The 24,737-nt window shown below is 57.1% G+C and overlaps 1 protein-coding gene across 1 annotated transcript in view; it reads right to left on the bottom strand.

The window, feature by feature from the left end:
* Positions 1–24,737, bottom strand: part of TCF20 (transcription factor 20) — a 193,626-nt gene extending 168,889 nt beyond the window's left edge. Inside the window, exon 1 of the mRNA XM_035265931.3 lies at positions 24,555–24,737. The gene's annotated coding sequence lies outside the window, so the exon portion shown is untranslated. The remainder of the gene's footprint in view (positions 1–24,554) is intronic.

Genomic DNA, 24,737 nt, shown 5'->3' with positions numbered 1-24,737 from the left:
GCGAGTGCCTGAGTGCCTGAGGGAGTGACTGAGTGCCTGAGGGAGTGAGCGAGTGCCTGAGGGAGTGAGCGAGTGCCTGAGTGCCTGAGGGAGTGACTGAGTGCCTGAGGGAGTGAGCGAGTGCCTGAGGGAGTGAGCGAGTGCCTGAGTGCCTGAGCGAGTGCCTGAGTGCCTGAGCGAGTGAGCGAGTGCCTGAGCGAGTGAGCGAGTGCCTGAGGGAGTGAGCGAGTGCCTGAGTGCCTGAGGGAGTGAGCGAGTGCCTGAGGGAGTGAGCGAGTGACTGAGTGCCTGAGCGAGTGAGCGAGTGCCTGAGGGAGTGAGCGAGTGACTGAGTGCCTGAGGGAGTGAGCGAGTGCCTGAGGGAGTGAGCGAGTGCCTGAGGGAGTGAGCGAGTGCCTGAGTGCCTGAGGGAGTGACTGAGTGCCTGAGGGAGTGAGCGAGTGCCTGAGGGAGTGAGCGAGTGCCTGAGTGCCTGAGCGAGTGCCTGAGTGCCTGAGCGAGTGAGCGAGTGCCTGAGCGAGTGAGCGAGTGCCTGAGGGAGTGAGCGAGTGCCTGAGTGCCTGAGGGAGTGAGCGAGTGCCTGAGGGAGTGAGCGAGTGACTGAGTGCCTGAGCGAGTGAGCGAGTGCCTGAGGGAGTGAGCGAGTGACTGAGTGCCTGAGGGAGTGAGCGAGTGCCTGAGGGAGTGAGCGAGTGCCTGAGGGAGTGAGCGAGTGCCTGAGTGCCTGAGGGAGTGAGCGAGTGCCTGAGGGAGTGAGCGAGTGCCTGAGTGCCTGAGGGAGTGACTGAGTGCCTGAGGGAGTGAGCGAGTGCCTGAGTGCCTGAGGGAGTGACTGAGTGCCTGAGGGAGTGAGCGAGTGCCTGAGGGAGTGAGCGAGTGCCTGAGTGCCTGAGCGAGTGCCTGAGTGCCTGAGGGAGTGAGCGAGTGCCTGAGGGAGTGAGCGAGTGCCTGAGGGAGTGAGCGAGTGCCTGAGTGCCTGAGGGAATGAGTGAGTGCCTGAGGGAGTGACTGAGTGCCTGAGGGAATGAGTGAGTGCCTGAGGGAGTGACTGAGTGCCTGAGGGAGTGAGCGAGTGCCTGAGGGAGTGAGCGAGTGACTGAGTGCCTGAGGGAGTGACTGAGTGCCTGAGGGAGTGAGCGAGTGCCTGAGGGAGTGACTGAGTGCCTGAGGGAGTGAGCGAGTGCCTGAGTGCCTGAGGGAATGAGTGAGTGCCTGAGGGAGTGACTGAGTGCCTGAGGGAATGAGTGAGTGCCTGAGGGAGTGACTGAGTGCCTGAGGGAGTGAGCGAGTGCCTGAGGGAGTGAGCGAGTGACTGAGTGCCTGAGGGAGTGACTGAGTGCCTGAGGGAGTGAGCGAGTGCCTGAGTGCCTGAGGGAGTGACTGAGTGCCTGAGGGAGTGAGCGAGTGCCTGAGTGCCTGAGGGAGTGACTGAGTGCCTGAGGGAGTGAGCGAGTGCCTGAGGGAGTGAGCGAGTGCCTGAGTGCCTGAGGGAGTGACTGAGTGCCTGAGGGAGTGAGCGAGTGCCTGAGGGAGTGAGCGAGTGCCTGAGGGAGTGAGCGAGTGCCTGAGGGAGTGAGCGAGTGCCTGAGGGAGTGAGCGAGTGCCTGAGGGAATGAGTGAGTGCCTGAGGGAATGAGCGAGTACCTGAGGGAATGAATGAGTGCTTGAGTGAATGAACATGCCTTTGGCAGTTGGGAACCTCGCCATCCCCAGGCTCAGGTCTGGATCACTCACCAGGCTGTTTTCTCCCTTCCTTCCTCCCTTCCTTTCTTTCTTTCCTTTCTTTCTTTTTCTTTTTGAGTCGTAGTCTTGCACTGTCACCCGGATTGGAGTACAATGATGCAATCTCAGCTCACTGCAACCTCCACCTCCCAGATTTACAAGATTCTCCTGCCTCAGCCTCCCAAGTAGCTGGGATTACAGGCAACCACCACCATACCCAGCCAAGATTTTGTATTTTGAGTAGAGATGGGGGTTCACTATGTTGGCCAGGCTGGTCTTGAACTCCCGACCTCGTGATCCGCCTGCCTCGGCCTCCCAAAGTGCTGGGATTACAGGCGTGAGCCACCATGCCTGGCCCACCTGTCTGTTTTCTTTGGCCTCTTATTCAAAAGCCAAAGCCCTCATGGACAACCCACTCCAGAACCCAAGTTTGGAAGGGTCTGAGCCTCGTGGAAGGGTGCATGGGATGGCAGGGTGGCAGTGGCAGCCAGGGGCGGCCAGGGCCAGCATGGGGGTGCCACTCAGACAGCAGCAACTGGATTCTGAGGACACTGGAGCAGGAATGCCCTCAGAGGTCATTAGCATCACGGGGAAGCAGGCACCTGTCAGCTGAGAAAACAGGATGACAGGGGATGAGTTGGCGGTGCTACTTCTGGTCACTGAGGGGTGGCTGCTGAGAGGAGGTGGCAGCTGAGCTGAGCCATGCAGGGCTCCAAATTGAGAGCATTCCAGGCAGGGGATATAGCAAATGCAAAGGCTGGAGGCAGGAAGTGCAGGCAGGACGGAGGAGAAGCGGGAAGCAGGCCGGGAGAGCAGGTGGTGGTGGTGGGACCAGAGGTCCCCCCAAGTGCCGCCACACCTTCTTCCCAGAGGCAGAAATGCAGGAAAAGTTGAGATGCCGCAGGCACCATGGCTCACAGCACAGACCAGGAAGCCAGGGGCCTGGGTTTAAATCCCAGCTTGGAGCCCCAGTTTCCTTATCTGTAAAACGGGGATTACAACTGTACCTACTTTCCAAGGTTGTGAGGATTAAATGGGAGCGTGAGCTGTTGCCTTGGTGGTGGAGGTGGTGATGATGATAGTGATGGCGATGGTGATGGTGGTGGAGGTGGTGATGATGATAGTGATGGCGATGGTGATGGTGGTGGAGGTGGTGATGATGACAGTGATGGTGGTGGTGGAGGTGGTGATGATGATAGTGATGGCGATGGTGATGGTGGTAGAGGTGGTGATGATGACGGTGATGGTGGTGGTGGAGGTGGTGATGATGATAGTGATGGCAATGGTGATGGTGGTGGAGGTGGTGATGATGACGGTGATGGTGGTGGTGGAGGTGGTGATGATGGTGATGGTGGTGGTGGAGGTGGTGATGATGATAGTGATGGTGATGGTGGTGGTAGAGGTGGTGATGATGACGGTGATGGTGGTGGTGAAGGTGGTGATGACAGTGACAGTGATGGTGGTGGTGGAGGTGGTGATGACGGTGATGGTGATGGTGGTGGTGGAGGTGGTGATGATGACAGTGATGGTCATGGTGATGGTGGTGGAGGTGGTGATGATGACGGTGATGGTGATGGTGGTGGTGGAGGTGATGGTGATGGTGGTGGTGGAGGTGGTGATGATGGTGATGGTGGTGATGACGGTGATGGTGGTGGTGGTGGAGGTGGTGATGACGGTGATGGTGATGGTAGTGGTGGAGGTGGTGATGACGGTGATGGTGATGGTGGTGGTGGAGGTGGTGATGACGGTGATGGTGGTGGTGATGACGGTGATGGTGATGGTGGAGGTGGTGATGATGATGGTGATGGTGGTGGTGGAGGTGGTGATGATGATGGTGATGGTGATGGTGGTGGTGGAGGTGGTGATGATGGTGGTGGTGGTGGTGGAGGTGGTGATGACGGTGATGGTGATGGTGGTGGTGGAGGTGGTGATGACGGTGGTGGTGGTGGTGATGATGACGGTGATGGTGGTGGTGGAGGTGGTGATGATGATGGTGATGGTGATAGTGGTGGTGGAGGTGGTGATGACGGTGATGGTGGTGGTGGAGGTGGTGATGACGGTGATGGTGGTGGTGGTGGTGATGATGACGGTGATGGTGGTGGTGGAGGTGGTGATGATGATGATGATGGTGATGGTGATGGTGGTGGTGGAGGTGGTGATGACGGTGATGGTGATGGTGGTGGTGGAGGTGGTGATGATGATGGTGATGGTGATAGTGGTGGTGGAGGTGGTGATGACGGTGATGGTGGTGGTGGTGGAGGTGGTGATGACGGTGATGGTGGTGGTGGTGGTGGTGATGACGACGGTGATGGTGATGGTGGTGGTGGAGGTGGTGATGACGGTGGTGGTGGTGATGATGATGGTGATGGTGATGGTTATGGTGGTGGTTGTGGTGGTGATGGAGGTTGTGATGGTGATGGTAGTAGTGGTGGAGGTGGTGATGATGACAGTGATGGTGGTGGTGGTGGTGGAGGTGGTGATGATGATGATGATGGTGATGGTGGTGGTGGAGGTGGTGATGATGGTGATGGTGGTGGTGGTGGTGGTGGTGGCGGTGATGATGACAGTGACAGTGATGGTGGTGGTGATGATGGTAATGGTTATGGTGGTGGTAGTGGTGGTGATGGAGGTTGTGATGGTGATGGTAGTAGTGGTGGAGGTGGTGATGATGACGGTGATGGTGGTGGTTATTATTATTGGAAAGGAAAGGGATCAAGGGAAAGAGGGTGTGGGAGGGAGGAGAGATGAATCAACCAGCGAGGGTAAAAGGTAAACATTAATTAATTTCACTAGGCCTGATAAGAGTTGAGAGAAATGGAAGCTGGGAGACAAACAGAAGTAGCGATAGCAGAAAATAACCTCCATCATTTGGGAAAATAATCTCCACCATTTGTGAAAAAATCTCCACCATTTGAGAAAATAACCTCCATCATTTGAGAAAAAAATCTCTACCATTTGAGAAAAAATAATCTCCACTATTAGAGAAAATAATTTGCACCATTTGAGAACATAACCTCTACCATTTGAGAAAATAATCCCCTTTGAGAAAATAATCTCCACAATTTGAGAAAATAATCTCCACCATTTGAGAAAATAATCTCGGTGAAACCCCATCTCTGCTAAAAATACAAAATTTAGCCGGGCGCCATGGCAGGCGCCTGTAGTCCCACCTACTCAGGAGGCTGAGGCAGGAGAACCCTTGAACCCGGGAGGCAGAGGCTGCAGTGAGCCAAGATCATGCCACTGCATGCCAGCCTGGGAGATAGAGTGAGACTCCATCTCATAAATAAATAAATAAATAAATAAATAAAAATAATTTCCGTCATTTGAGAAAAGAATCTCCACCATTTGAGAAAAAATAATCTCCACCATTTGAGAAAATAATCTCCACCATTTGAGAAAATAATCTCCACCATTTGAGAAAATAATCTCCACCATTTGAGAAAATAATCTCCACCATTTGAGAAAATAATCTCTACCATTTGAGAAAATAATCTCCACCATTTGAGAAAATAATCTCTACCATTTGAGAAAAAATAATCTCCACCATTTGAGAAAATAATCTCTACCATTTGAGAAAAAATAATCTCCAGCATTTGAGAAAATAATCTCCACCATGTAGGAAAATAATCTCCACCATTTAAGAACATATCCTCCACCATTTGTTCTGAATCATGTGATTTGTTAATATCCTTTTACAGCCACTGTTCCAGACGATCTCCCGGCAGCCTGGGGAGAGGAATCTCAGGGTCTCCATCCTACAGGTGAGGACCCAGAGGCCCAGGGGGAATACAAGGCACAGGGGAAATATGACCTGCCTCAGGTCTGCAGACGAGGAGAGGCCAGAAGAAGAACCCAGGCTCAGATGCCAACGCAGGCCTCAGCAGCCAGGCCCCAGACCTGAGTTCTCCCCCTGGCCCCAGCCTGGTGCCTGAGGGTGTGGACTGGGTTACTCCCTCTGTCTTCCTGCCCTGCTGGGACTCAGGAAACCACTGAATGATAGGCAATGGGTGGGTGGGAGGACGCTGAGCTCTCCGCAGGCAGCCCCAGCTCCAAACGCCTCTCCATGCTCAGGCTTCCGAGCCAGCGTCCAGCGAACCAGGGCTCTGCTCCTCTGGGCCTCCTCACCACTGGGCACGAGGATACTCTATGGCACTGGAGCCACCACCTCTGGGGTCCTCTGTGCAGGGCCAGGTGAGGAAAAGTTCCTCCGCAGTAAGCCCAGGGCAGCAGCAGCCACCTACAGGCTGGCTCTGAGAGGCAACACCTCCAGGAAAAGTGCTCCTGCCTGGTGGCCCGCACTCAGCCTCTCGTCACCTCAACAGGTGGGGCCCCTGGGACCACCCTTTCCTGCCCAGTAACCCTGATTTCCTCCCCAGGAGGCAGGGCTGGCACCAGCCCTAGCAGTACTCATGTACATGGTGGCAAGTCACACAGGCTCAGGGCCCAGAGGGGAGGGCACGAGACTTCAGTCAACTCTGCCCACGTCTGTGTAGTGAGCCCTCGGGTCTAAGCATCGTGCCTGGTGTCCCAGGAAGGCAGAACAAAGGGAGGCCCCAGTCCTTGCCCTCAAGGAGCTCACAGTCAAGAACAGGGTGGAAGCTGGGCCGCACCCAAAGATGGGACCCTGAAGCTAAAAAGGACAGAGAACCATCACCTGCCGGAGCTGGAAGCCTCAGGGAAGGAGGCCTCAGGGAGCAAGGCACTGCATTTCCGTACCCCAGTTCTGCCGCTGACTCACCTGGAGCCAGCGTGCCTCTCTGAAGTCCGGTGTCTCATGTTGAAAGTGGGGATCAGGGCTCTAGGGTTGGTGGGGTTCAGAGGCACAGGCGCTGCTACCATTGCTGTCCTCAGTTGAGTAAGCTGTGGCTTCCCCCGGGCACCAGCATCTGTCTTGCTCTGGTTGTTATCATAGGACATCTGGCCTGTGCGTCACCTAAGGCCCCCTCTCAAGACCAAAACACAGGCTTCTCTGGCTGAGGGTCCCTTTGTAGAAGCCATACTCTCCTGGGGATGGCTGAACACTGACCAGTCAACGCAGAGTGTAATGGCTGAGCCCCTGCCTTGGTCTGGAATAGCTCTGTGGGACCACGCCTGCTCCCAAGTGCCCAGGAGATCACCTAAGCCCTCTGTTTCAACTGCATTGCAACCCAACCTCACCCTCTGCCCCCCACAGGGGTTGTTAAAGAGTGCTCCCCAGTAAACCTCTCCCAGGACATCCTGGAGTCTGATTCTGATGAAGCCGCCCTGTGAAAATGGCTCTTCCCACCTCGGCTGGGGCACAAGGGCCATGTACCAAATCCCTTGCAGACATGAGACACAGCACTGCCACCTGCTATGCTGCCAGCAGCACTTTGGACAGACCCTGCGACAAGCTTCCAACTCCCCGCTCTTCAGTATAGGGCAGGCACTTGTGCCCAGGAGACAGATGCCAGGATCTGGGTAAGGATGGGGGCCACCAGCAAGAGCCCTGGACTCAAAGCCTCAGGGAGCAGGTGGGAGGACACTGAGCTCTCCAGGGGCAGCCTCAGCCCTGCCATTCCTAGCCAGGCCACCTAAGGCCAGCACATCACTCCTCTGGGCCTCGGTTTCCTCATCCGTAAAACCATAACTGTGGTCTGGACAGAGCCTTTACATTGGCAAAGAGCTGCCATGTCCCTTCTCTCAGGGGCCTCCACTTTCAACCTTACTCATCTTCAACAGAAGAGCCCAGAGGGTCACAACCTGCCCGATGTCACACAGCCAGGTGACTCCAGAGCTGGAGCGCTGGCCAAAGCACCCTGCTCTGCAGTGGCCACTCAGTCACTCACTCTATCCCTTACCAAGCATTTCTGGAGTGCCTTTTCTAGTGAGGAAAGGGCAGATCTTTTTCCACAGTGTGACAGGATCTGGCAGCAGATCAGGAACGGGAAGATGAACAAATACATATTCAATGACTGTGTGCCGGGCACTTCTCCAAGAGACTCTATCCCTCTCGGCAACCATGAGGCGAGTGGTCCTATCCTCGCTTGGAGAAGAGAGGCAGAGGCACTGGGTGCTCAGAGCTGAGCTGGGGTTTACCCCAGGGCTGACTCTGGAGGCTGGCACTGATACAGAGGAGCCAAGGCAATGCCCTGGGCACAGGAGCTAAGAATGCTGCTAGATGCAACCTTTCCTGAAGACGTCCCCAGGTGGGGAGAGGCTTTGTGCTGAAGGAATAGAAGGTGGAGCGGTGGGCACCTGTCACAGCCCTCAGAAGACCCTGCTGAGGAAAGGTGTCTCTGACCTTGGACCCCCTCCCCCAACTTGCCAATGAGATAGAAGAGGAAGGTGCAAGGCACAGGCCTCTCCACCAACCTGCAGCTGGTCCCAGAGGGTGAGTGGGAACCCCAGGAAATGGGACAGGGGGCACGGCTCCCGCATTTCCTGTGTGGAACCTTTGCCAGGGCACCTCGCACGGGCACTTCACACAAGTTCCCACACTGAGTCCTCATGTGCAGGCTGATGGGACAGTGAGCCCATTTTATAGATGAGGAAACCAAGGCTCAAGATGGCACTCTCCTTACCTGAGACCGAACACAGAGGAAGAGGTGGAGCTGGGCTATGAACCCTGAGACTTCTAGGCCTGGGGCTCTGAGGACATTCCAGATTCACAGAATCCAAAAGTCCGTGTCTGACATCTCATGTGACTGATCCCAGAGGGCCCAGCTCACCAGGCACTGCACCCTTGCCCTCAGATCCTCTTGCTCAAAAAACACAGGTTGCCTTCTATGGCCTCAAATTATAGCACTCCCTACTGCAGGGCCTTTGCACAGGCTTTCTCTTAGCCTCGCACACTACTTTCTTCGTCCTCATTTAATTCCTACTTCCTTGCCATCATAGCTCTGGGCCCCCTCCTCCAGGAAGCCTCCCTGACTTCCTTCAGTCTTCACAGCCCTTGTGTCAGCTGCAATGCTACCTTCACCTCTGTGAACATCTGATTTGCCATTACTATTGTTGGGTCAAGCACCCAACAATAAAACTCAATACACCTTCTCCACCCACCCTCCAAGGCTCAGCCAGGCAGGGGGTGTGAGCTGCTCTCTATGTCGGAGAACCACACGTCTCTAGCTGTTCCACCCACATGTCCACTCCAGCCAGACTGGACACAGCCTCTGCAGGCGAGCCCTCTGGAACATCTTTTCAGCAAATGAGTGGCCGTGGCCTTCCCGTGGGGCATATTGTGGGCTTCCCTGAGGCAGGATGGGGTGGGTGCCCTCAGGGTCCAGGCATGTGGCCCCGAGGTCTAGGCCCACTGAGGGCGTGCGTGGAGGCAGCTCAGCTCTAAGGCTCCTGCAGTGCCCAGTCCCACAGGGCTCAAGCGCAGTGCCCGTCTGCAGCCCCCTGTGAACCTGTTCTGGTCCCCTGTCCAGCCCCCTTCCTACTTTCATCTCTTGGTTACAGATCCAGGCTCTAACTTCAGACTGCCCAGGATCAAATGCCAGCTCGCCCACTCCCTGGCTGTGTGGCCCTGAGCAAGTCAGTTAACCTCTCTGTGCCTCCGTTTCCTGGTCTGTAAAGTGGGGAAAGGAACCACGTCACCTCATAGTGTTGTGGGCATATTAAGGGGATCACACATGTGAAATGCTTAATCCAGGTGCTGGCACAGAGTCAGGGCCCAGCACACCTTTGGGAATGTCTGAGTTCACTTGCTCACTAAGCCCCTTTGCTAAGGCCGGCCTCAGACCCGGGAGAGGCCCCTCCAGGTCTTGGCCAGGGAAGGGCATCCCAGGTGAAACTCACAGGCTGGAACGGGACAAGCCACAAGCATCCTGGTGCTCTCCAGCCCCATGCCTCCCTGCTCACCGTGTGGGAAGCCTGAGATACCTGAACCATGCAACCCCAGACCCAGGCCAGCTGGGGTCTGCTCTGTCCACACAGGTCTCCCAGCAACTCCCAGCTCACTCTGTAGCCCTGTTTGTTAATTTCACTTCCCCATTCACTCTCTAAACCAGGACAGAGACTGGAAGGGTCTCCAAGAGCCCGGGAGAGGTGGGTGGATTTGATAAACCATTCTCTTCCAGGGCCAGACCCTCCCCGGGCAGGCGGCAGCGCAGTCACACCAAGCAGTGATAAGGAGGCAGCGGAGCAGTGGGAATTCCTCCCTTCCCGCAGCAAGGCCATAAACCATCCTCATCCCCAGCACACAGGTTGATGAGGGCTGCTTCTGTCTGCCCAGCTATGGGGGTGAGTGCCTGGCAAGTCTGGCGCCCAGCTTGAACGCATCTGTCAGGAGAATGGCCACAGGACAGATGGCTGTGTAGGACTCAGGCCTCCACACTCACCTCTCCAGGAGGAAGAGACTATGGTTATTCAGGAGCAAAGTGAGGTGAGCAGGCTCAAGGAGGAGAGAAGTGAGGCTTGAGGCTGGGAGGCCATGAATGCCAGGCCAGAACATGGGCTTTGTGCAGTGGTAACAGGGAGACATGGAGGGTGTGGGGTGGAGGGAGCAAGGAGACAGGAGGGCAGGTGGGGCTGAGATGACTATAGCAGGCACGTGGTAGACTGCCACCCAGGAGGCCATGGCAGGGATGCAGGAGGGCTGAGAGGGTGGCCTACCCAGAGAGGGTGGCAGAGAAACCGGGAAGCAGCTCAAGGCTGGCCATAGGGGAGGCCAGAGACTCTTGAGCCCACTCCCTTGCCACTTCCCCCTGAGTCTCTTTGCTCCCTCTGCCTGCCTGCCCCATCCCCAAGCAAAGCCAAATGTTCAAATGTGGCCGAGAACTGGCTGTGGACTCAATGGGAGGTGGGGGGAATATGAACTCAGCAGGCCATCAAGTTCAAAGACAGGTAGGTCCTGGCCCAGAGTAATAGGAAACCTACTCAGCCGGCCATCTAGCAGACAAAGTGGGCTGCCTATGGGCCCCTCCCCGTGGCCTCCTCCCTCAGGCAAAGGGTTTGGCCCTCAACGGGGACCCAGGCCCACTCCCACCCCATCCAAGTCCCCCTGCAGATTCTAATGCAGGCTGCGCAGATGGCCCCTGGCCAGGGCCTCTCAGGGGGCCACCAGGCAAGCTGGAGGCTGCAGAGGCCTGCAGGGCACTGCCCTCTATGCTGTGGGTCTCAATTTCCTCATCTGCAGCATGAAATAGTGATCTTTCCTCCCAGGGCCATCAGAAAGGGTCAATGACAGGGCATCACAGTGAACTTGCTGAGCATAGGGCGTGAGTAAGTCCCTCAGGCACTATTGTAGAGTGTCCCTGCCACATACCCCGCTCCCTCCCTCCCACCCCAGGGCCTTTGAACACGCTGTTCCCCCTGCCTGCAACACTATTCCCTGTGTCTCCCCCTTGCTGGTTGTTCTGAGCTCAGATGCTACATCTTCCAGGAAGCCTTCCCTAGCCCCTAGATGAGGTCACGGCCCCAGGAGTCTCCCCCAAACCCGACTGAAAACTCCATGAATGCAGAACAGGGACTGTCTTGCTCACTGCTGTGTGTTCTTACTATTTATTGAACGAATAAATCAATGCATAGATGAATAAGACATGACAACTCTTGACCTTCAGTGACAACACAGGGCCATCGGGGTGGCAGGGCCTGCCTTGTAGGCTCTTGACTCAGCCTACAGAGTCTGGGAGGTACCCAGAGGAGGCAACAGTTCAGCCTGAAATCAGAAACTTGAAGCTGCAAGTCACCAAAACCTACTTTACAGACGGAGAAACTGAGACCTAGGATCAGGGGCTGCCTGTGAGTAACCTGAGAAGCTGCCCCTCTCTGCCAAGTCCCCCACCCCTGGGTGACCCCTCTCATTCCCCTGGGGCTGCCCTAGAGCCCACCAGGGCCACCACCCCCTGTCCTGGTCATCAGCCGAGCAGGTGGCAGAGCTGCTCGGGGCTGGGGCAGCCCTGGGCAGGCGGTTGCACTGCTGAGTCGGGCAGCTGGCAGCAGCACAGCTACGAACCAGCTGTTTGGATGACAAACTGTGTTCAAGCTTCATTAGGGTAATCACGGGCTCCCCTCCCGGCAGCGCCGCGGAGCGCGACTGTCAACCTGAACTAATCAAACCCGGCCCCAGGACACCCGCCCGCCTGGCTGACAAGCCGCTAAGCCGCAAGCCACTGAGCACTGCACAGCTCCCGGCAGAGGCCCAGTCCCGCCACACACCCTGGAGACAGCTGGCCTTCCAGAGACCTACTGTGTGCTCCCTGAGATCTCATGAGCCTCGAAGGCCTTGTCAGGGAGGGACAATCACAACAGTGACTCTCATTCCGACAGCCCATGAGAGAAAGTGACTTACCAAGCCACAGAGCCATGCGGGGTTAAGTCAGGCAGAACCTAAGTCCGCCGGGGACCCCCCATCACTACCCCTGTTCTCAGTGCCTCCCAGATCCAGGCAACCTTGCCTCTTCTCGCCCTTGAGGACCAGCAGGCTGAGCTTGGAGCTTGGAGGTTGTGGTCAGACGTGTGGCCTCAGCAAGTCCCTTGACGTATCTAGGCCTGGAAGCCCTGCACCCCAAAAGTAGCCTGGGGGCTCTGGTGGTGCAGGTGTGAAAGCACTCTGCTAGGCACTGGGGAGGTGCAGACCCTGCCCTGTAGCCTGCGGCCACTATCCTATACAGCTGGGCCATCCCTGGGGAGCTGGCAGCCAAAGCCAGCCCACTTGCCTCACATCCTCAGAATCGGAACTTAGAAAGGGCAGGTCTGGTTCCTTCACTGACAACTGGGGATACTGAGGCCAAGAGAGGAGTGTCAGAGATAATGGAATGTAGTGGAAAGAGCATGGGCTTTGAGACAGATGGACATTCATTCATTCACTCATTTATCCACTCATCCACTCAACAAATACTAGCAAGATGCTATCACATGTCAGGTGCTCAGGGCTCGCTGAAGGAACAAATGACAGGAAAGAAGAGTGAAGGAACCAACGAAAGGCACCGGGGACCAGTGTGAACTCAGCAGACACCACCCCTGCCTCCTGGAGTTCACTGTCTAGGGCAAGCAGATGCGTAACAGACAATTACTGCAAATGACACGGGCACTGTGGAAAAGCGCGAACTAGCCCGATAACATGAACCAGCAAAGCCCTGCCTGTCAGAGGAGGTGATACTCCAGCTGGGCCCTGGGGGTATGAGCCCGGCAAGGAGAAGCTCGGGAGGCGGAGACAGCAAGTGCAAAGGCCCTGAGGTAGGAAGAAGCTCCAGAGTTTTGAGAACAAAAGGTCCCTCTATGTGGCTGGAGGGAAGGGGTTGGGGCAGGAGCTAGAGCAGGTGTGGCCATGGGGAGGATCTGGTCTCATTCCAAGGGTGATGGGAGCCACCAGAGGACTGTAGGCAGGGGCAGCACTCTGGGTCCTACAGGGAGAGTGAGCAGGAGAGTTCAAATCTCAGTTCAGCCAATTCCTTCCTTCCTTCTTTCCTTCTTTCTTTCGAGGCAGAGTGTCACACTGTGCCCAGAGTGCAGTGGCACAATCTCAGCTCACTGCAAACTCCACCTCCCAGGCTCCAGTGATTCTCCTGCCTCAGCCTCCCTAGTATTTAGGATTACAGGCATGTACCACCACATTCAGCCAATTTTTGCAAATTAAGTAGAGACAGGGCTTTATCATGTTGGCCAGGCTGGTCCCAAATTCCTGACCTCCAGTGATCCACCTGCCTCAGCCTCCCAAAATGCTGGGATTACCGGCATGAGCCACCACACCCAGCACAGCCAATTTCTGATACAGCAACAGCATGACAAACACGATGCTACACGAAAGGGGCCACGCTGTGCAGCTCTGTTTACATGAAGTGCAGAGATGAACAAAGCCAGCCTCTACTGTCAGATGCCAGGGGTGGGCACAGCTGCTGGCAGCAGGTGGGGGTTGACTGGGAGGAGCACAGGGGAGTCTCTGGGGGCACTAGGGATCTTCTAGGTCTCGATCTGGATGGAGGCTCCACAGCTACCTACAGCTGTACACTTAGGAAGTGTGCACATTTCTATACTAAGTTATACCTCCAAGACAAAGTAAAAACAAAAGCCTGGCTGCGTCACTCTGGCTCTCTTAATCTCTGTTTTTGCATTGGCAAATGCAGTGGCAGGAGCTGCCTCCCTGTGCAGAGGCTTTAGAGGACGGTGCACCCAGGCTGTGAGCAGTGGCAGGAGTTGCCTCCCTGTGCAGCTAGAGGACGGTGCACCCAGGCTGTGAGCAGTGGCAGGAGCTGCCTCCCTGTGCAGAGGCTTTAGAGGACGGTGCACCCAGGCTGTGAGCAGTGACAGGAGCTGCCTCCCTGTGCAGAGGCTTTAGAGGACGGTGCACCCAGGCTGTGAGCAGTGGCAGGAGCTGCCTTCCTGTGCAGAGGCTTTAGAGGACAGTGCACCCGGGCTGTGCCCACAGTGGCAGGAGCTGCCTCCCTGTGCAGAGACTTTAGAGGACGGTGCACCCAGGCTGTGAGCAGTGGCAGGAGCTGCCTCCCTGTGCAGAGGCTTTAGAGGACGGTGCACCCAGGCTGTGCCCACAGTGGCAGGAGCTGCCTCCCTGTGCAGAGGCTTTAGAGGACGGTGCACCCAGGCTGTGAGCAGTGGCAGGAGTTGCCTCCCTGTGCAGCTAGAGGACGGTGCACCCAGGCTGTGAGCAGTGGCAGGAGCTGCCTCCCTGTGCAGAGGCTTTAGAGGACGGTGCACCCAGGCTGTGAGCAGTGACAGGAGCTGCCTCCCTGTGCAGAGGCTTTAGAGGACAGTGCACCCAGGCTGTGAGCAGTGGCAGGAGCTGCCTCCCTGTGCAGAGGCTTTAGAGGACAGTGCACCCGGGCTGTGCCCACAGTGGCAGGAGCTGCCTCACTGTGCAGAGACTTTAGAGGACGGTGCATCCATGCTGTACACACAGTGGCAGGAGTTGCCTCACTGTGCAGAAGCTCTAGAGGATGGTGTGTGGCTGGGCTGTGCGCAAGCCTGGCTGACAATCACTGCACCATGAACGCGAGTCACACAGAAGCAGAAAAGCATCTGGCTCCCACCACACTTCGGCCCTCTTTGGGCTTCAGTTTCCTTATCTGTAAAGAACCAGTAGTCTCCACCTGCCTCAGAGGCAAAGGGGTAAAGGCATAAAAACCCTCGTATCAGGCCCCTGTGAGCCAGCCTGCCCCTCGCCACAAAGTGGAGAGCAATTCAGAGACCAGAACACACAGTGTGCCTACTGCTCTACACTGTAGGTACTAAGCCCGTTAACTCACTGCCCACAGCCACACACGGAGGAAGGTAACAGATGCCAGCCCTAACCCAAGCTTCCAGGTGCCCAACCTGCTCACCTACTATGTGCCAGGCCTGGCCCAGGGCTTCCCTCCAGCAGGAGCACCAACCCACCACAGTGGCTCCTCCAGGCGCCCGCTGGGATACAGGACCATAGGCAAAGCACAGTGGGAATGCAGGCCAAGGGGCGTCCCCTGCCTGGGGCTGGAGTTTAGTAGACTCCTATGGGAACAGGCTCACAAGGTCCCAGATGAGCCACCAGATGAAGCTGATTCAATATAAGGGTACCCATGATACCAGAGAGGCTGTACAGCCAGGTGCCCCTCACACCACGGGCAGCTGGAGGCAGGGAGAAGCCTAGTTCCCTGTCCAGAGCATGAACATCTCACCCTCCTCCCCAAGAACTTGAGAAATCAGACTGGTGGCAACCTCACCAACAATCTCGTAGGCTCAGCTGTCCTCATGGTCCTTGAATATCATTTTCTTTTTTTTTCTCTTCCCTAGCCTTGCAAAGTACCTTGAATATCATTTTCTTATGAGTCTGCCAACAAGCTGGGGACAGGGCCTGGTGTCAGATTCATCACTGGCTCCATTCTACAGAGGAGCACACTGAGGCTCTAGGAGGTTTGGTGCTCCAGGGCTACTCTAGTGAGGAGTCAAGAAGCAGCTGGATGGCTGGATCCCCACGGCCAGTCCACTGGGCCCAGCTCAGTCCCCGGTGCCCTGTCCACCCCATACCTGGGGGCTATTCACTCAAGCAGCCAGTTCACTCAGTCGGTCAACAAACAGCCACTGTGTGCTGCAGGCACTGTTCTGGGAGCTGGAGGCAGAGCAGGGGACAGGCTGCAGGCACGTGGTTCTGAGTCAACAACAGCCCCAGCCCTTACACACTTGGCAAATGGCAACAACGGTGTGGCAGACACACAGGTGCCTGTCCTGAGCCAGGAGCTGCACTGAGATGGTCTCATCTACTCCTCCAAGGAGCCTCACATGGGTGGCACTGTCATCCCCATCTTACAGATGAGGACGCTAAGGTTCAAGTTCAGGGCCTTGCCTGAGAATGATCTCACAGCCAAGTCTAAATGGGGGAGGATCCGACCACAGGGACTCGGGCTCCTTAGTCCTGTCTTTCTGTCCCACAGGAGTTTTAATCCTTTGTGTGAGTTGCTGCATAGGACCCTTACTCTGGACTTCAGCAATGGATGGATCTAGCAGGGCCTCGGGATGAACCAGGACCCAGGACTTCATGCCCTGTCCTGTGTCTCAGGCCCTGGCTTCCTACAGTACCCAGAGCTGTACTCCTGCTGGGGCCTGGGACTCAGCCTCACTTTGGTTCTGCCTACACTGCTGGGACCTGGGCTCGATGGGCACATCCGAGACCATTCCTGCCCCTGGGGCCCTGCCCACATCAACTCAGCCCCAGCAAAGATCCCAGTTTTGTGCTGGCCCCCACCAGGCATAAGTGGTAGTAGAAACAGACAAGAAAACAAACAGCCTCACTTGGGATGTTCTCCCCCGACACCTCCCATGGCTGGCACCTTCTCCTCCCTCTGGGAAAGGCTCCTGACCACTCTGCCTCTCTCGGCACCCCCTGCACCTCCCACTCTCTCTCTGGCACCGCTCAGCTTTTCCACACAGCTTTGCCCACAGGCCAGCACCAGCCACGCTTTCACTTGTTTGCTGTCTGTCATTCCTACTCTGCTGTGAGCTCCTCGAGGGTCAGGACCTGGTCTGCTTAATTCACAAATGCAGCCCTCCCCACCCCGCTCCAATCAGTACCACATCTGGTGCACAGTAGGGATGCAATATCCTTATTAAGTGAATACATTTGCTGAATAAATATAGACACAGTGGGGACATGTTACCCCTGACTCTGAGCAGACAACAGGGCGGGCAGAGAGCAGGGAAGTGCCCCAGGCAAGGCACAGCAGGAACAGAGGCCTGAGAGCAAGAAAGAACTGGGCTCCAGGGACCTCTAAGTGCAGCTTCCAAATGTGGCAGGAGCACAGGACGTGAGACCAGGAGGCCAGCAGGGTTGCAAGGGGGTGGCAGGGAGCCCTTCAGGGGACCAGCTCTGGGGTGGGGGTGCCCCAGCACTCAGATCATCCCCCAGCCCTGCCCAAACCAGCCTGGCCCCCAGCCCAACTTCACCCCTGAGGCCATCTGTGGTGGGCAACAGAATCTAAGGGCTAGCCATCACTCCTCCTCTGCCCACAGGCACAGGAACACAGTCCTGGCACCCACCCACAGGTGTGGGAGCCAACCTGCCACCACGCAGGCTGCAACCTGTGACCTTGGCCCCATTAGCGTGGCCTCCTCCAGCCAAGCAATCCAGCTGGTGCCAAAAAACAGAGCAGCTTGGGTGAGCTCCTCGCTGCAGAGGGCGGCACGGCTGCAGGCGGCATCACTTCCGAGATCCAGCTGGGATCTGTGGGGGAGGGGTGGTGGTGGCAAGAACTGGGTGTGTCCAGGGCAGCAAACAGCTCTCACACCCAGGCTGGACCCACCTGGTATGGCTCAGGTAGCCAGGTGGGAAAATCCACCCCAGACAGCCTGCCTCTCTCCAGGCCTCAGGCTGGGCCTCGGCTCCCACCCCTTCTCCCCTAGAATGACCTCAGCTCTGGATGCCCCCGGAGCTCTCCAGCCAGAGGTCCCCCACTCAGGCCTGCTTCAGGCATCCCTTCTCCCCAGATGGCACCTCCATGCCCCCAGGTGTCCTATCCGAGCTCCTCCCTCCCCCACTTTCCCATGCCACATGGACTCTCCCAGCTCCTGCGCCACTGCCATCTCCCTGCTTCACCTGTCTCTGCCTCCAGACCTGCTACTGAGACCCCCTAAAAGGTCCCAACCACCATTAGAATAAAATCCCAGGCCCCCCCTGGGCCCCAATGCCCTACATGGCACATTCTGGCCCCTACAACCCCCAACACACCTATCCACCATGCTCCAGACACAATAGCCTCCTTTCTGCCCCACACCCAGACATACTTCGTATAAAACTGTGCCACAGGGCCTTTGCACGGTCCTCTGCCTGGGGTGCTCTTCCCTCTGACTCCCCCAGGGCCTCAGCTCAAATGTTTCCTCTTGGAGAGGCCTCTCCAGACCATCCCAGCCAGTGGTACCCACATGTGTACCCTACCCTGATCACACAGCATGTAACTCTGCTTCCCATTGTCACATAGCTTCTTCCTTGCTCACTGTCTGTCCCCCGCATCAGCCTGGGAGTTACACATCACAGTGGCTGTGCATGAAGAGTCACTGCTGTGTCCTCAGGCCTGGCATATGGTCAGCACTCCACATATCTGTTCACTGAATGAGTATGTGGACTCCCAGTCTCCACGGTGCAGTCAGATCTGACCACGTCAGGGGCTCCTGGGCCCTGTAGATGTTGCGGCCTCACGTCCAAGGCCCCTGAGGTCCAGCCCTGGCTACTTCTCCAGCCCTGATGCTCCTCCTCTCAGATTTCCAAACCCACGCTGCCACCATCCTCTCCCTGGCACCTTCTCTGACCTGCCCAAGCCCATACCCCTAGAATGACCTCAGCTCTGGATGCCCCCAGAGCTCTCCAGCCAGAGGTCCCCCACTCAGGCCTGCTTCAGGCATCCCTTCTCCCCAGATGGCACCTCCATGCCCCCAGGTATCCTATCCGGGCTCACCCTGCCTGTTCCTCCCCCAGTCTTCAGCACTTCAGCTTCCACCCTTCCTCACCCTGGCATTCACAGCCTGGCATCAGCTTCCATTCCCCACCTCCCTGCCTGTCACTTCTGCTTACAAGCCCTGGTACCACGCCAATGTTTGGTGTCCCCCTCATCCTGTGCCTTCCTACCTCCAAGCCTCTGACCCCTGCTGTTCCCTCTGCCTGAGTGCCCTTCCCCCTGTTCTCAGCTGGATGAGCTCTTATTCGTCCTGCAAGACCCAACTCAAAAGGTCTCCTCTTTTGTAAAATCTGTTCGCTCCTTCTCCTGCATCAGTCAGGACGTTACTGGTTACAAGAGAAAGAAATACAACTCAAAATAGCTTGAGCAAAAAAGAGAACATGTTGGTTTATGTAACTAAAAATTCTAGGGGTAGCTTCAGGCATTCTGGATCTAGAGGCCCAGATGAAGTCGTCTATCCATCCACATCTGGGCTCTGCCTCCTTCCATGTGATGACCTTATCCGAGATCCTCCATCCTAAATTCAGCTGTGGAAGAGGGCGGCCGGCGGCCTCAGTCACACCCTCCAGGTTCAGCAACCACAGCTGAGTCCAAAGCCAGAATAGGGCTGGGAGGGGGCTTCAGGCCCGGCATACTCGGTCCAGAGTTGGCGTTCCAGGGAAGTCTTTGACTGGCTCAGATGGGCCATGTGCCCATTTCTCCACCAATCATTGTGGCCAGGGGGTGGGGGTACTGGGCCCCACCTGGGTCCGATGCTTACCCTGGGAAGTGAGGGCATGGGTCCCAGGAAGAAAACCCTCTGAGCCCAGGTCCTTTTCTCTATATACCTCCCTGCTTGGTCTCCACACATCCCCTGAGAACCCCCCACCGCCCTAGATGTTCACGGTTCTGCAGCACAAAAAATCCCCTCACAGCTGAGTCCCCAGTGCCTGCGCTATGACAGCCCCCAAAGAGGGCCTGAGAAACTTTTAATCTGACTGAATGGAGGTCGGCTGCACACAGAAAACTACACGTGCTGGGTGTGTAACAACGGGTTAACCATCACCCCTGGCAGGCAGCACATCTGCATTTTCACGGAGGCCTCAGGGGGACACAAAGCTTAAATGGCAGCGCAGAGAGTCGAGAGGGGGGGTGCCCAGGGGGCCCTCAGCAGAGCCCTGTCCCTCCCGGCAGCCCAGCCTGCAGGGGCCACTTGGCCAATCCTGAAGAGCTTGCTCAGGGGCTTCGAGTGGAAGGGCTGGGAAAATAATTACCAAGGAGGCCCGGGAGGGAGGCGGGGAGGCTGGCGAGAGGCTTAATGAAACTGCTAACGCATTAGTGATTCCTGCCTGCTTGGGAAAGGCGGAGGCAGACAGCCATGTTGCCAGCTCCTGCGACGGAGGCTGCCAGGCGGGACGGGCTGGGCACGGCACGAGGCGGCAACAATAGGCACCTCTTCATCATCTGCCTCTCAACACGTGACTTTCAAAGGGCAATCTTAATATATCAAAGTCCAGATGACAGTATATTTCAACACATCTCGTATTAAATTGGGCTGGAGTCCGTTCAGATGCATTATAAATAGAAAGGCTAAAATTCTGATTAAAGTCATAATCACAGAGCTCTAAGGATGCGGGTGAGCAGGGTGTCTGGTCCCATTTTTCGGATAGGAGGTCATCTACATCCAGGGAGACACGGGTGTTCCAGAAGCATCCAGCCCTTCAAAGCCCTCCTGTGAACAGCCCCTCTCCTCCCGCCCACCACGGTCTTTTCATTGTCAGAAAAGCTGTGAGGCAGTCAGATGCCATGGCCCCCCTTTAACAGGTCCCCCCAAAGAAACCAGACCAAAGTCACACAGCAAGGCCACAGGGGCAATCGCTGCCCCCAAGGCTCAGCCTCCTGGCCCGGTGCTCGTCCTCACACAAGGTGGGCACTTCCTGGTCACTGCAATCTACACTGCGGTTTTCAGTTTATACCCCACTGCAGCTCCCGGCAAGGAAACAGAGCTTAAGTGACGTGCCCGAGGCCACACAGCCGGACAGCTACAGAGCCAGGACTCGGGGCTGGGGTTCGGAATCCGAAACGATGCACTTTTTCTTCAAACATTCTGCCAGGCACAGTGGGTACCTGGTACCTCCTCGCTTGTTGAAGGAGAGATTTGGGGCCATAGAGAAGCCCATGCCCCTGAACCAGCATTCCCCGGGCAGCAAACTGCAGGGAAGGCAAGTCAGGAGTCAGGGCAGTTGATGGAGGCATAAATGACCACAAAAACGGCACTCACTCTGCACCCACTTCGAGTCGGCATGTGCTGGACAATCAGTACCGCCAGATTCCCATTGTCTGAAGGAGGACACTGAGGCTTGGGGAAACAGAACCACATGCCCTAGAAGAGTGACCCTCAGTGAGTGAGTGGCACCACCACAGTGAGAATCAACCATCCCAGGGGGTGGCCCCGACCCAATTGCTGCCCGTACCAAGCCCAGGGCAGGCACTTAGCCAGGCAGCCAGGTACTCACTGAGCCAGCGGAGGCAGACTCAGGCCAGAATCTCAGGTATCCAGTGGGCCCGTCTCCCTCCCCTACCCCAGGGCGCATGAAAGAGCTTTAGGGCGGGAAACAAGAATGGGCCTGGGGAGGGGCCTCAATCCCTGCACACTCAGCAAAGCTGCCCCTGCTCCGGACCTGGCCAACAGCTGGGTCAGGGGGTGGGGAGAGTAGGTCAGGACTGCAGTGACTAGCTGGGCCCTGTCATACTGAGACCTGGTGCCAGCAAGGTCAGTTAGGAAAGGCTGCACCTGTTCTGCCTCACTGGCCCCCGCAGAGGCTTCCAGACAGTCCTAGGTCCAGGGAGATGCCTTTCCAGGGGCCCAGCAGCTCATGCAGGCCTATCCCCATCTGTTCCCAAGTCTATTTCCCCACGGGGGCCGTTAGAGCCACATTTTAACCCTCTGTGGGTACCAGACTGCTGTGCAGGAGGTTATTCTGAATGAATGAATGAATGAGTGAGTGAATAAATAATGGGACAAACCAATCCACCCAACCTCCTCCTGCAGTCCCTTCCCGCAGTCCACTGATAGGGACCTCCACCACATGAGACTGGCCTGGCCCTCAGCCATCACCAGACAAGAAAACAGGCTGAGAGGGCCCAGGGCTTCCTGGGAGGTGGCAGCACCAGGATTCAACTCCAAGCAGATGGACTCAGCCTGGGCCTTAGCCTCAGGCGCTGCCCAGTATCCATTTCCAAAGACAAGTACACATGCACTCACCTGGCCCATCCCCCCACCTCACCCCACCCCACCCCAAGGGAACAACCATGGCCATTCCTGGGACAAGGATGTTCAGGTGCAGAGCAGTCAAGGGCCTAACCCAAGGTCACAGAGTCATCAGGACGCACAGCAAGGTCTTAAACTCAAATGGCTGCCTCCATCTCTCATCAGCTCTTCCACACGCCAAAGCTGCCTCCTTCCCCATCAACGCAATAAAGAAGGAAAGGGGAGGGGGAGGGGAAAGGGGAGGGGAAAGGAGAGGAGGGAAGCCCCCCCCACCAGCCCGCAGCAGGCGCCTTTCTGGTCAGGGAGAAAGCCTCTAATGAAGGCCCCACAGATGCCGCGGAGCTGGCGGTGTCAGCCTGGGAGCCCCGCGGAGCTGCGGGGCGCGCAGCTCTGCTCCCAATTAGCACACAGGTCCTCCATCAAAGCGCGCGCCGGCTGCCAGGAGCAGAGGCCGGAGGGACAGCCCTGCTAGCAGTGGGAGGAGGCCGTGGCTCTCTGGCAGGCCCTGGCCTCTGCTCCCTGCCTTTCTGGGGGGGATGCAAACCCCTCAGTCCCCCACACTCACTCACACCCTCTACAATCAGCCAGCTCAGGGCAGACGCCGTCACCCCGGGGGACATGCTAATGAAGATGGCCGACATTAATCTCTTCCCTCTCCCGACAGGTCAATTTATAGTTCCATGGGGAGCCCTGGCGCTTGGCCAGAGGGCCTGACATAACTCTCCCTGTTCCCAGGGAGGACATGGGGGTGGGCTAGATGGGGCAAGGGAGGCTGGGGACCCCCTGAGCACCTACTGTTACTGTCCTGGCAAATCCAGGTGGGTGAGGACCTGGGCTCCGGAACTCAAAGGCTGAGAGTCAGGGGCAGCCTGCTCAGAAGCCAAAGGCCCCCAAGGAAGCAGGAGGCTTCTGACATCTGCTCCTCATTAGCCTCAAGGGGATTCAGAGTCCTGAGTCCTGTGAGGGACCATCCACTTCTGCCAGTCTCTCCAGTGTTCATTCCTCAAAGACCCGTGAGCTGGCCACACAGGGCCTGGCCCTGCGCTTGACCCTGGGGGTACACACACCCGGGCCCCAGCTCTCCCAGTCTGGTGGGGGCGGGGGCAAGATGGAAGTGTCCTACCACATTGAGAGTAGTAATGGAAGGATTTGCCAAGAGCTGGGGGTACCCATGGGAAGAGGCCTTCACTTCACCCACCTGAGGAGGAGATGCGTGTCTGGGAGGACCACAGGGAGGAGGGGATGTAGCTGGGCCTTAAGGATAAGCAGTTCAGGAGGCTGGAAGATTTGGGGGAGGGGACATGTGGGAAAGAGACCATCTCAGGCAGGGAAGACCCAGTGCTTAGGGGCTCTAAGACCAGGAGACATCCACTTCCCTGGGGCAAGGCCGGAGAGGGGGGCAGGGGCGACCACTCAGAGGAGAGGCCCATGGAAAAATGGCTCAGGAGGTTGGCCTAGTTTAGGGTTGTGGACAGCTGAAGAGTTCGGAAGCTCAGAGCTGCATTTAAAATGACAGCTTTGGCAATGGTGTCCCAATGGACAGTCATGGACGGGGAGGAGGGGCGGGTACATCCAGGGCAGAGGGAGAATGGAGGGAGAAATGCCTGAAGGGCTGACTGGACGGACAGGCAGGTAGGGGAGGCCACAGGCCTAGTCTCCAGTTTGGGTACTGGGTGTAAGGGATGTCACAAGCCTAGGATAGGAGAAAGACTGGGGCCTAATGTTAAACTTGTGACCCTGGGAAGGTTTTAGCAGACTCCAAAGCCCAGGCCTGGGCTGGGAGATGCCAGGACCCGAATGTTGGCCCCGGTTCAAAATTCTGAGCAGCACTGGACTACCTCCTGGAGGTAGTTTATCTCATTGGGCAGAGGTGAAGCCAGGGGCTGTCCCCCTGCATACACTGGGGGAGGAGGCAGGGGCCTGCCAAGGGTGGGGTGTACAGGTAGGCAGCCCCACCATGCTGGACAGAGCCCTCAGGCTGGAAGCACGTGGGTCAGGCTGCCCCCATCTCACCCAATTCCAGACCCTTCACCTGGGCCCTGTGCCTTCCCCATTTCCTCCCGCTCCTTCAGGGCTACCTACCAGGTCTCATCTACTCCCCTCAGGCACTGTGGGGGTGTCTCATTTTCCCTAGGCTGGAGACCCAAAGTCAGGGAGCTAAGCGACTGGTTTAAAACCTCTCAGCTTCTAGGCACTAGTCAGGAAGGAACCAGGGTCCAACTGACCCCAAAGCACACACACTTAAGGAAAGGAGGAAAAAGAACAAGGCTGAAATAAAAAGCGCAAGCGCTTACAGTGGCTGCATTATGGTGGTGGGACAATGGATGATTTTTTTCTTCTTTCCTACAATGAAATATTCATAGGCTCACTCTGTGGTTGTGAGTGTCCTGGAGGGGTGAGCTACCACTGTGGAGCCAGGCAGCCCCAGGGTCAGATCCTTGCTAGCCACTTGCTAGCCCGGGACCTTGAGCGAGCCATTTGCCCACTCTTAGCCTCCGTTTTCTCATCTGTACAATGGGGACAAACACCCCCTACTTCAGAGGAACGGTCACGGCTGGCGCACAGTAGGCGCGCAATAAGTGCCAGCCTCTGAGCATCACACCCCCGCGTCCTCGCCACCTGTCTGGCCTCCAGAGGGAACTTGAGACGCCCCCACGTGCCAGACGCGGATGCTGGGCGGGCATCTGGCCCCCGGGGCTGGCGCCCACCCCCCACCCCCCGCCGCGCCCGCGCTGTCCCCTTACCCTGGCGGCCGGAGGGCCGGCATCGGTCCCGCAGGAGAGCCCGGGCAGCGGGGCCGGGCTCCGGAGCGCGGGGCGCGGGCGCGGGCAGGGCGCGCGAGGGCGCGGGCCGCGCGCTCCGGGCCGTGCGCCCCGCGGCCGCCGCGTCCTCGCCTCCAGCGCGGGCCCCGCGCGCCCCGGCCGGCC

The sequence above is a fragment of the Callithrix jacchus genome, chromosome 1 (assembly GCF_049354715.1).
Source record: "Callithrix jacchus isolate 240 chromosome 1, calJac240_pri, whole genome shotgun sequence".
Classification (NCBI taxonomy): Eukaryota; Metazoa; Chordata; class Mammalia; order Primates; family Cebidae; genus Callithrix; species Callithrix jacchus.
The sequence above is the reverse complement of the archived record's forward strand: the minus strand, read 5'-3'. Positions and strand labels throughout refer to the sequence as shown.